This window comes from Schistocerca cancellata, chromosome 3 (genome assembly GCF_023864275.1).
Source record: "Schistocerca cancellata isolate TAMUIC-IGC-003103 chromosome 3, iqSchCanc2.1, whole genome shotgun sequence".
In the NCBI taxonomy this organism is placed as follows: Eukaryota; Metazoa; Arthropoda; class Insecta; order Orthoptera; family Acrididae; genus Schistocerca; species Schistocerca cancellata.
The window spans coordinates 637,187,300-637,199,192 of NC_064628.1; the positions used below are offsets into that span (position 1 = coordinate 637,187,300).

The 11,893-nt window shown below is 42.1% G+C and overlaps 1 non-coding gene across 1 annotated transcript; it reads left to right on the forward strand.

The window, feature by feature from the left end:
• The first annotated feature begins 9,757 nt into the window (after nt 1-9,757).
• On the forward strand, nt 9,758-9,832 carry Trnas-cga (transfer RNA serine (anticodon CGA)). The gene has a single exon. It is a non-coding gene; the product is annotated as a tRNA-Ser (tRNA).
• The last annotated feature ends 2,061 nt before the right edge of the window (nt 9,833-11,893 follow it).

Here is an 11,893-nt window from a genome sequence, read left to right on the forward strand (position 1 = left end):
CTATTTAATAGCAGTATTGTGACTTTTACACATATTTTTTGCCAGTGGTGTGTTGCCCAAGCCGTCTTCTCGTTGGTCCGTTTTCTGCTCGCTCCGCTGAGTCGGGGCGTTTCGGAGTTTTCGAGCAGTGAAAGTCCGGTGTTTGCTTGTCAGTCCCTGCACTGGTCCCTTCTGGCATTCTGTGTCCCGTCATCTCTGCAGGGTTCCGCCACTGTGTGGTTCTGTGTTCTGTCCCAGCAGGGTTCCGCTTAGCAGGGAGAGTTACGGCCCATTTCCGATACAAGGGCCTTCTGTTGGTCTCGCTGTCCTTTCCCTTCTCTCAACGCTTCTGCCTTATAGGGATCATGTCTTGCTAATTACCTCCTTTCCTTTCTTGATACATCTCACGTTGCAACTTGTGGGTCATTGCATCTCGTCCTTGCTGGAGTTTTTACAATGGTTGTTACAAAAAGTTTTACTTATAATCATCTAACATATGTCTAGTACCTAAATTGTTTTACGCCTTCTTAAAAGCTTTACAAATTTCGGCGCCCTTTCCATGTTCCAATTCTAAGATATTTTGAGTCTTAACATCTACAAGAATCCTCAAATTCGTTTTTTATTTTTGTGTAGTATCGTGGTGTATAGCATTTTAGTATTTCATGCTGTTAGACTATCTATGCTTTATCCCTTCACCTTAATCTATGGTACTATTGGTGTTATTTTTGTTTTTGTTTTTATTGAAACTACTTTCTTTTTCCCACCTTCCTCTCTCTTCATTCTTCTTTCTCCTGACGATCTTATCTGCAACATAATCTTGAAATATTGTGCTGTTTATTTACCAGTAATAAAATTAATCTTCAAACTTTTTGATATGGTTCACATGGTGAAGTCCTAAGGTTTTGCCTGTTTTTGGGTTCATTAGTTCCACAGCATTATCATGAGTAATTTGGCTAATTATTGTGTAGGGTGGCACTCTAAATGGTTTGTGCTGTTTTACTTCAAACTTGTACTGAAAGTGTTTAGTACTGCCAGTCTTAGGTAAAAATACCTCTGCTTTATCTCGTAAAACATCCTCTAATTCTCTTTTACTGTATTCCGAAATACCTTGAACTTCTTGCAATTTTTTGTAGATTTCTTTATGGACTTCTAACATGAGTTGAGACAATTCCCCCTTTTGTGCATACCATTCTAATTCTTCATCCTCTTTATCTCGCATAATTCTTAATTGTTTGTTTATAACTGGTATTTCTTCTAATTTTAGCTTTTGCTCAAAGAGAAGTGTGACATTACCGAATGTTACGCTACCTTTTCCCATATCTATTATCGCTCATCTCCCATTTAAAAAATCTGCACCTATAATCAAATCTACAGTTAGTTTAGGTATAATCACGAAGTTGGCTTAGATCTTTTGACCTTGACACGAAAGAGTTAACATTGTTTGTCTCGTAACTTCCGCAGCATTGTTTCTAATAAGACCTCTTACTTTAATCTTACGAGTTTTCAGAACTGGCGATTCCTCATTGGCATTACACTGCATGAATAAATTTTCTGAGGTCGCAGTCAGTTCACTTCCGCTCTCAATTACAATATTGACTAGGATATGCTTTACCATGGCCTTCACAACTGGTTGAATTTGAAAGGGTTGGTTCTGTTCTTCTTCTCCTTGCATCAACGAATCCTCCACTGAATCATACATGAGTCTTTTTAGGAAGTTCCCTTGTGAATTCGAACTTTCTGTAGGATAAGCTTCGACTACTACTTCTCTCTCTTTTATTTCCTCTTCTCTATTTCTTCCTTCACTTACGTTTTCTTCAACATCCTCTACTTTTTCCTCATCCTCGTCTATCTTCTCCTACTTCGTCGCTACTTCCACATAATCGCATCAAAATGCTCTAATTATCGCTTCATAACTTCCTTCATTATATTCGTTGGGTTGTGTGCCCACTCGTAACTTATTTTCAACTACTGTCGACTGCGCATTATCCTCATTGATTTCGCTTTCCCTGGTTTCCTTCTCAAATAGCTCTGCAATACTCATTACTTCGTCCTTTCCTCCTACATTCGTTGTGCATGCCTCTGGTAATTCATCTTCCTCGTCAGTATTCTCCGAATTAATTTCGTCCCAACACGATATCGTTATTTTCTTGTCTTCGATTTCATCTGGTCCCTGCGGATTTGTTTCTTCCTTCTTCTCTTCTTGTGATAAGATTTTTACTTCTCTGTTCAAGGTGCTGCAATTGTCCTGGGTCGGTGCGTCATTCTCTTTGGCATGGGTGCTTAGCTGTCAATTAGAACGTTATTGGGGTTTGGTGGTCTTACCTCCACCTCTTCTATCTGTATTCTCTTTTCTTGTTCAGCTTGTTGATAGTGGTTTCTTTGTTGATAATTTGTCGGTCTATTGGTTCTCCAGTACCCGTTCCGGTTGCCGTTATTCCCTCTGTAATAGTTGTTGCCGTTCCTGGGTGAATTATAGTTATTGCCATATTCTCTTCTAAATCCATAACCGGTTCTTTGTTGAAATCTATTGTCGTTTCTTGGTTCGAAGTTATCACATGGTTCGTAATTATTATTTCTTCGTACTGTGTCTTGTGGATTCCACTGCTTTTTGCTTTCGTTTCCACGTGCGCTTCGTCTTTTTCTTGCGTCATCTTCCGAAAACATGAACTCTAGTTCCCTTAGAATACCTTTAAATGCTTCGACGTCATTGCCTCCGCGACCTACTAATGATTGCTGGTATTTCAATAGTAGCTTCATCGCGCGTAATTTAATCAACTCTCCGTCACTGTATGGTACATCTAAGCATTGATTTTTCTTTGCCATTAATTCGAAAAATCTCACGGGACTCTTCTGTCCTGAATTTTCAAAATATGTGTTCTGTAATAATTCGTACTTCACTCTGTTCTGTGCTTCGCTGGACCAATATCGTGAGAGAAACTTCTCTCTGAAATCTTCGTACGATCGGCATGTCGCTGCAACATTCTGCATGGTTTCTGCGACTGTTCCTGACATGTGTGGACATATAAAGTCTAATTTGTGTGCTAGCGTCCAGTGTTCTGGTAATCCTACTCAGAATTGATCAATAAAAGTTCGTGGATGTAATGAGTTTCCTTCTCGAAAGTGTTGAAATTTTCTGACTGTGAGGAAATGATCGTTGTCGTACTTCGTCATAGTTCCATATGAAATTCGCGATTCTTCACCACTTTTGTTTCTCATCATTCCTCCGTCGTTCTTTCCGGTTGTGTTAGACCCATTGGATATTGTCCACTGTAACGTTCGCCTACCCTTGCGAAGTATCGTTGGAGTGGTATGCAATAATTTTCTTCCATCGGTTGTGAACGTGTAGCTGAATGCATTGCACTCTACTCTTCGCGACCTGGCTTTCCATTGTCACGTATGTTACTTTCCGCCTGTGATTGGAATCGCAAATGCATGATATCTTCGTTAATTGCTTGTTTCTCCGGTGCTGCTACAGATACGGATGTGGTTGCAGGCTCTGTGCTTGTTCGATCCTGTTCACTATGTTCTTCAATAGTTTGCAACAACTCTGTTCGCAATTTCTGAAATTGTCGCTTCGTTTGTGCTTCTATTTTGACTATGCGGTTATCATATCTTTTCAGCGCTGCTTTTGTGATACATTTGCGTAACACACTGTTTTCAACAACTTCACGCGCTGTACCTGCTGCTTGTCTAGTAATTTCGTTTATCTGTTTCTCTAGTTTCTTGACTTCTCCCTGGGTGTTGTTACGTAATGTTTTGATCTCGTCCTGAATGTCATTAAGCAATGTTTGTACGTCCGCTTGTACCTTGTCAATGTCTGTTCTCAATTGATTGTGACCTGTTATTAAGTTTCCTATCACTTCTCGAGATTCTTTTGCCTCGTCTTCAATATGACTTAGGTGTAATTGAATTTTTTTGTTTTGTTCTTTAATCTCACGCATTTGTCTCGTGGTTTCTGCATTCTGAATTTGAATTTGGTTCGCTATGTCTTTATTTTGCCTTGCCATGGTTTCCGTAATTTGTTGTAATAATTCTGCCAGACTGGTAGGTCCTATTGCGTTTTCTTCCGACGTCCTACGCTCTGTGTTTTCGCCCAAGTGTTGGTTCGCAACCGATTGCATTGAACTGTGCTGTGACACGTTTCTGCTCGCATTCCTTGTACTCTGTGGTGAGGGAGCTATGATTACTTGTACTATGGATTCTACGTATTCAAGCCGCAAGTTAGAATCCTCATCGACTGTCTCTCTACTTTCCTGCTCCTCTGTCGTATGCTGACTTATGTTTTCTTTGCCTTGACGTACATTATCCTCGTTATGGTGCGTTATATGTCCTATTTCTCGCGATACTGCATCGTCTATTGTACTGTCCTCTATTCTCTGTCCATCGTCATGTTGGGTCTCTACCTCAATTCGCTAAAGGTCTCGATCTGCCATTGCTAATCTTTCCGAATCCCTTATTTTCTGTTTTAAAAGCAATTCACACGCCCTAATTCACGTCAACATGCACTCATACGATCTCACGCGTTTCATAAACTTTTTGCACACACTACTTGACAATCAATTCACTTACTTGTTGGGTCAGAACCAACTTGTCAACGATGTATCCGCCACCTGTGCGCTTGCATTGAGGAGAAAACTTAATTCTAACAATTTTTAAAATTCATAACTTAATCATGCTATTGTCTCTGCTAGAATGTCTCACTATCTATCACTGCAGCTACTGTTCTCACCTATTTATGCCTTTCAAAAAAAAATTTTTTACGAAAATTATTTAACAGGATATTTTTCTGACCTAGTTAGGCATGTGGTCGACCTTCAATCATGGTATTGTACCATCCTGGCAGGGTCGCCATTCTCTAACATTCTGCGTGGTTTCTGTTTGTTCTATATTGTGTCTCCCTACCACTTTCGCGCAACGACGCGCTGAGCGTGTTTTTTAGGGAATTGACTAGTTTGAACCTGGGACCTGTTGCTGGTAAGGAGACGCCAGACCACAAAAGACATGTAGAGTTCAGAAGAGTTCAGTGAGACTAGCGATGATGTAACCAAATACTTAATGATTTCAGCGTCAGCTCCATTGCACTCCCTGTAAAAGAATCTTAATACTAACTAAATTTAGTGGAAGGGGTTCAAGGCTTTCCTATTTTTAGTTAGCTGGTAAAATAACGTCGAAAAGGCGGTTAAGTTTACCATTGGAAATTTAATCTAATCACAAAACATTGTTTATAAATTGCACTATTGATAAAAGGAAATGTTTTAATACAGGATGATAAAAACCAACTGCGTTCAACAAAAATGTGAACGAATATTCCCTTAATGGGTTTCCAAGTTCTACAATGGATTGAAGGATGACCTACGCCATATCACATCTATAATCTAGGTTTAAATTAAGTTTCACAAAAGAGAAAACTATCAAAATGGTCTACAGTGACCCTCAATTATCTTTAATTACTTATCTAACTTGTCGTAAATTACAGTGGCTGATGTGGCTTCTCAATAACTATATAACAGAAAAATTATCACATTTCAAATTTTTACTTCAAGTGGCAAATGTGAACACCATGAGCTTTAATTGACGATCGACACTAGTATTACGCAACAAGGGGGGTGTAACAGATGAGGCTTCTGCAGTTCTGAGTGAAGCTTTATGCGCTGTTATGCGGCATTGCGTGCGTTCATTACCTTGTCGGTGTTCGTCAGGGGGCGACGGGCAGCACAGCTCCGCTCACCTCGCCGTCTCGGAAACAACTCTCTCCTAACTTCTCCTTACTACAATTTACCGAAGTTGGTTTAAAAAAACTATCTGGCTGTGTTTTCATCTGACCAATCAGGGTCTCAATGTTAACCTTAAGCTGGGCCTACAAAACATTCTGTCTAGCCAATGAGAAACGTTATACTTTTCGTGGTGGGGCAATGTTTTTAAAGTTTGCAACGTAACAGAGACGCGAAAAAGTCTCACGCTAAAACTTGCAGCTGGTGTGGTCCTTTTAGTGTTATCGTAAGATCTATACTGTTCTTCTGGAGGGCTCTATCTTTTAACATGGGCTGGGGGGTGGTCCTGACGTAATAGAGACGCGAAAAAGTCTCACGCTAAAACTTGCGGCTGGGGTTGGCCCTTTTTGTGTTATCGTAAGATCTATACTGTTCTTCTGGAGGGCTCTAGCTTTTAACATGGGCTGGGGGGTGGTCCTAGCGGTTGGATGGCGACATGGATGTCCGTCCCTTATCGTAGGGCCTTCCAGCTTAACACGGTTCTGCTCTCGGCTTCTGTTCGTTTCTCCCCTCGGAACTGCGTCTGTCTCACGGTGGGAAGGTATGACATGCATTTAGGCATTCTTGTGATAGTCTGTGGTATTCCATTTGCTCACTCGTTACTCGCATTACTTTGGTTAATTTAATGTCACGATTTATTCGGAGCTATGTGACAAACTACTGGATTTGCTTATCATGTCAGGGTTTTCATGGAAGGTGTAGGTTTTGTCTGACACCTTACAGGCTTATGGGTGGCTGTTCGCCAACAACCTTGTGGACGCCTAACAGGTGTGGGCAGGGGAAGGGTGCGGAGGGGGAGGGCGTGCTGCAGCCACCACCGGCCTACCAATTCTGGAGACATACTCCGATACTGAGCGCCCTGCTCCTATCGGAGGCAGTGTTGTGACCCAGCCCCAAGTCACCAAATCCCAGCAGGGGCAGTGGATGCGGGCCGAGATGCGGTCTACGAAATCAACAAGAGACCTCTGGTAACCCATTGCCCTGACCTGCTAACACCGGAGGCAGCACAGAAACACCGACTGAGTAGCAGCCAACGTGCTGTGTTGTCGCTGGACGATGAGGACTGGTCCCCACAGCTGCAGTGGCCGAGACGGTGGGCCGTGCGCAGAGTTCAGTGGCTTCTGGCACTGCTAGCACCCTGCTGCCCACCACCACTGCCGGCAGCCTGCGAAAGAAAACATTGTATTTTGGAACAACGAACGCTTGTTTGCTAGGGTTCCGTACCTCCATCAGTAAAGACGGAATTATTATAGAATCATTTCCTTTTCCGTGTGCCTGTATGTCTGTCCGACTGTTCAAAACCGTTTTTCTCAGGAACGGGTATACGTTGAAATAGATATTGTGTCATTTATTAAGGTCTACGGACCCTTGAGGATGTAAAAAAGTGAAGCTTTTAAGTCAACACAATTAAAGTATCTCGAGGATATTTTTGTTCTGTCTTTGCAACTACAAAATACGTGATTTTCTTCACCAGATGCATCATAAGTAGCTTGTAATTAAGTTATTTACATTTTGATTTGCTTTAAGACTGAAAAACAGTTCGTTAAGATTGTATTGATTTGTACTTTTTTCCGATTGATTTCTCGCTTACATCGGGAAATGCCGTCTGCTAGCACATCGTTGATGTTTTCTGCTTCAGACACTTATAATTTTGGTCTAATTTTCAGTTGTTCTGCAGCACTATGCATTCCTTATGTTTTTCACATTACTTTAAAAGATATGACCATTTATGTCATATATTTTGATACTCGCACACTCACTCATCAAAACCTACAGGCTACTTTCCGTTGACCTAGAATCACGAAATTTGTCAGGAAGGGATATTTGACACTGCAAGCGAAGGAAAAAATGAAAAAAATGGTTAATCTGTAATTACGTCACACGAAAAAAATTTTATCATTTGTTATCAGACTGTCTGTCTCCAGAATAAGATTCTCACTCTGCAGCGGAGTGTGCGCTGATTTGAAACTTCCTGGCAGATTAAACCTGTGTGCCGGACCGAGACTCCGACTCGGGACCTTTGTCTTTCGAGGTACTGGCAGACGTAAAGCTGTGAGGACGGGGCGTGAGTCCTGCTTGGGTAGCTCAGATGGTAGAGCACTTGCCCCGAGTTCGAGTCTCGGTCCGGCACACAGTTTTAATCTGCCAGGACGTTTCAGACTGTCTGTCTGTCCATGTGTCTGTTAAAACCGCTTTTCCTCAGGAATGGGAAGACGCATCGAGTTGAAATCTGTCTCACATACTAAGGTCCATGAACCGTAGGCGGTATACTGAAGGGTTGGTTCTAAGTCATTTCAATCAAATGGTACTTCCCTTTATGTCAAATAATTTGATACTCGCATATGTACCCGGTACTTCCCGTTGACCTAGTATCACGAAATTTGTCAAGAAGTAAGGTTTCACACTTAAACCACAGGGAAAAAAACCGGAAACTGTTAATTAGTAATATATCACACGAAAAAAGTAGTTATTTTGTCATCCGACTTCAGACTCGAAAATGAAACGTTCTCGAAAGTTTTTAGAATCCCTGGGACCAACATCTTGCCAGTATCAATGTTGATAACAGGCAAAACTGGTCGACATTCTCGAGTCCCGCAAAGGATGAACTGACCGTGTGCATAAATAAATTTGGACGGAACCCCCAGTCAGTGATTCAGGCTCGCACCTGGCTAGTTTACAGTGATGGTTTATTAAGGCCTTTGGGCGCTTAGCAGGCCATTTACCACGATCACGGCGCACCCATGCACCCATGCATCCTGATACCGACTACCTAACCTGGCACCTAACATCGCGTCCAGTCTCCGGGGATTTACAGCAGTATTAGAGAGGAAGTAAACTAAATTTGTTGGCTTCCGACACCCTTCATTCACACATGAATAAAGTTTTGCATCACCCCGGTTCCCAGACCCCCTGAAAATAGACGTAGACTGTAGATACTTTCTCACAGACATAGTAGCTTTGACTGTTCAGAGATGCCCAGAGATGTAAACAACCATGCATGAGTAGCACCTATTAGACGGAGGGGTTCCGATAGCCGATCAGTTCCAGTCATTCCACCAGGAAGGAGGTATACAGCTCGCGTTGTCTGCAGTTCAACCGTGCCTAGGTGGTCAATACCGCGGTTCGATCGCGTCCACATTGTTGTGTCAGGAAGGGCTCTCAACAAGAGAAGTGTCCAAGCGTCTCGGAGTGAACCAAAGCGATAATGTTCGGACATGGAGGAGATACAGGGGGACAGGAACTGTCGATGACATGCCTCGCTCAGGCGGCCCAAGAGCTGCTATTGCAGTGGATGAACGCTACCTTCGATTTACGGCTCGGGGGAACCCTGACAGCAACGCCACTATATTGAATAATGCTTTTTGTGCAGCCACGGGTCGTCGTGTTACGACTCAAAATGTGCATGATGCGCACCTTCACTCCTGGCGTCCATGGCGAGGTCCATCTTTCCAAACCACGACACCACGCAGCGCGGTACAGATGGGCCCAACGACATGCCGAATGGACCGATCAGAATTGGCATCATGTTCTCTTCACCGATGACTGTCGCATATGCCTTCAACCAGACAATCGTCGGAGACGTGTTTGGAGGCAACCCGGTCAGGCTGAACGCCTTAGACATGCCGTACAGCAATTGCAGCAAGATGAAGGTTCCTTGCTGTTTTGTGGTGGCATTATGTGGGGCCGACGTACACAGCTGGTGATCATGGAAGGCGCCGTAACGACTGTACGATACGTGAATGCCATCCTCCGACCGATAGTGTAACCATATTGGCAGCATATTGGCGAGGCATTCGTCTTCATGGACGACAATTCGCGCCCCCATCGTGCACATCTTGTGAATGACTTCCTTCAGGATAACGACATTGCTCGACTAGAGTGGCCAGCATGTTCTGCAGTCATGAACCGTATCGAACATGCCTGGGGTAGACTGAAAAGGGCTAGAATGAAAGGTAGGAGACGAGGTACTGGCGGAATTAAAGCTGTGAGGACGGGGCGTGAGTCGTGCTTGGGTAGCTCAGTCGGTAGAGCACTTGCCCTCGAAAGGCAAAGGTCCTGAGTTCGAGTCTCGGTCCGACACACAGTCTTAATCTGCCAGGAAGTTTCATTTGAAAAGGGCTGTTTACGGACGACGTGACCTACCAACCACTCTGAGGGATCTACGCCGAATCGCCGTTGAGGAGTGGGACAATCTGGACCAACAGTGCCTTAATGAACTTATGGATAGTATGCCATGATGAATACAGGCATGCATCAATGCAAAAGGACGAGCTACTGAGTATTAGAGGTACAGGTGTGTACAGCAATCTGGTCCACCAACACTGACGGTCTCGCTATATGGTGGTACAACATGCAATGTGTGGTTTTTATGAGCAGTAAAAAGGGCGGAAATGATGTTTATGTATCTCTATTCCAATTTTCTGTACAGGTTCCGGAACTCTCGGGACCGAGGTGATCAAAAACTGTTTTTTATGTGTGTATGTTCGGAGGTGATCGCCTATCTACTCCGTTTAATACAGCCGTCCTGAGGGAGGATTCTGCTCTCACTCTGCAGTGCTCAGTCATCGTTGGAGTGTTCAACAGACTTACTGTCAGTGTAACGCCCAGACTATATTAAGTGTGCTAAGGTGTGACGTGTGTTTTCTAGATAAACTCGAAGTTGGACCCTTCATTTACTGGCAGAACTTGGAAGTTTGTACATGAACTGATGTAAGTGAGGATATTTACTTAGTTACCTCTATACATACTAATTTTAATTTTGATAAAATATCAATACAGTACCCTTATAATATTCAGTTATAACATAAAATATGATTGGGTCTTAGAAGTCCCGTCAGGTCCGAGGGCAGTGACTACACAAGTTGAGGTTACGTTGACTGTTGGTTGCTTTTCTTTGAAGTTTATACCTTTTGCTGCTTTCAGGTTCTTTTGCAAGTAAAAAAAAATCCTTACATAGGGCATTATGGCTTTCATTTTATACAAAACTGCAGAAATAATGTGTTTCTGGTAAAACAGTTGTAAACGTAGAACGATTTTGCTTTGCTTCAGGCTACAGCTAGAAATTTCAGAAGAGGTCTTACAAACGAAGAAATTGGTATTGAACTACAAAATTTTCAGATGATATTTACACACCAAATGAATGTAGTCATGACAGTGAATGTGAAATGATGAGCAGTACAATAATGTAAAAATTCTTGTGGTGCATGCTAGTACTGCACAAAACATTTCAGAACTTGCACCAGTTGCTAATAAGGAAGAGGCAAACAAGAAGAAGAACGTTCATCTGTATTGCTCTGGTGGTACTTCACAAAATGTTTACAGAACCTGCAGTAAATGCAAATGAGGAAAAGAAGGAGAATGAAAAGGAAAATATGAAACCGGTATCTGTTGCTGGCGCGCAGTGCAAGAAAAGAAAGAATTCCACAACCGTACCCATCTTTATTCTACATTCAGGAATAGGATCAAACTTCTCCTCTTTCAACTCCAAAGAGAAGGCAAGCAATACATTTTCAGACTACAGAATCTCAATGGCCAACATTTGGCAATCCAAGATCCAAGAGGCGGATGTGCACTCTGCACATCTGCAGAAGTGGAAACAAGACCTCATTCAAAAAGTTCAGTGTGTAATGTTTTTTGTGTGTTAATGAAAAAAAACTTTTCTTGTGAATGTCGTCAAATGACTAATACTGGCTATATGTTCTTTCAGGACTTCCTAGTCCCTTGATATACTTCGCCTGTATTAGCTAGTCAGGACTTACATGTTCTCTGAACATTTTATGCCTTTTAACGACTTTATATCATTTTTTGAAATATAATAATATGCTAATAGTTCAATAATAGTTCATCAGCTATTAAAGTAAAATTTTGAATCGTGATTTTATATTTTTTACGATTATAGTAAATACAGGGTTAAAACTGGAGTTTCACCTCACTTCAACTTACCTTTGCCATGTATATTTTTTCCCATTTGCCACGTTATTGGTGGAGTTCAACTACGAGCTCGTTAGTTCAGACTATAAAGTTTATATCAATCAATGCTTACACAGTTGTTATTTAATGCCTATGCCAGTTTCGACTCTTCAGCCTATAAAATAGAAATAATATATAAAAACATGTATGATTACTTTACATAAACAAGCTAA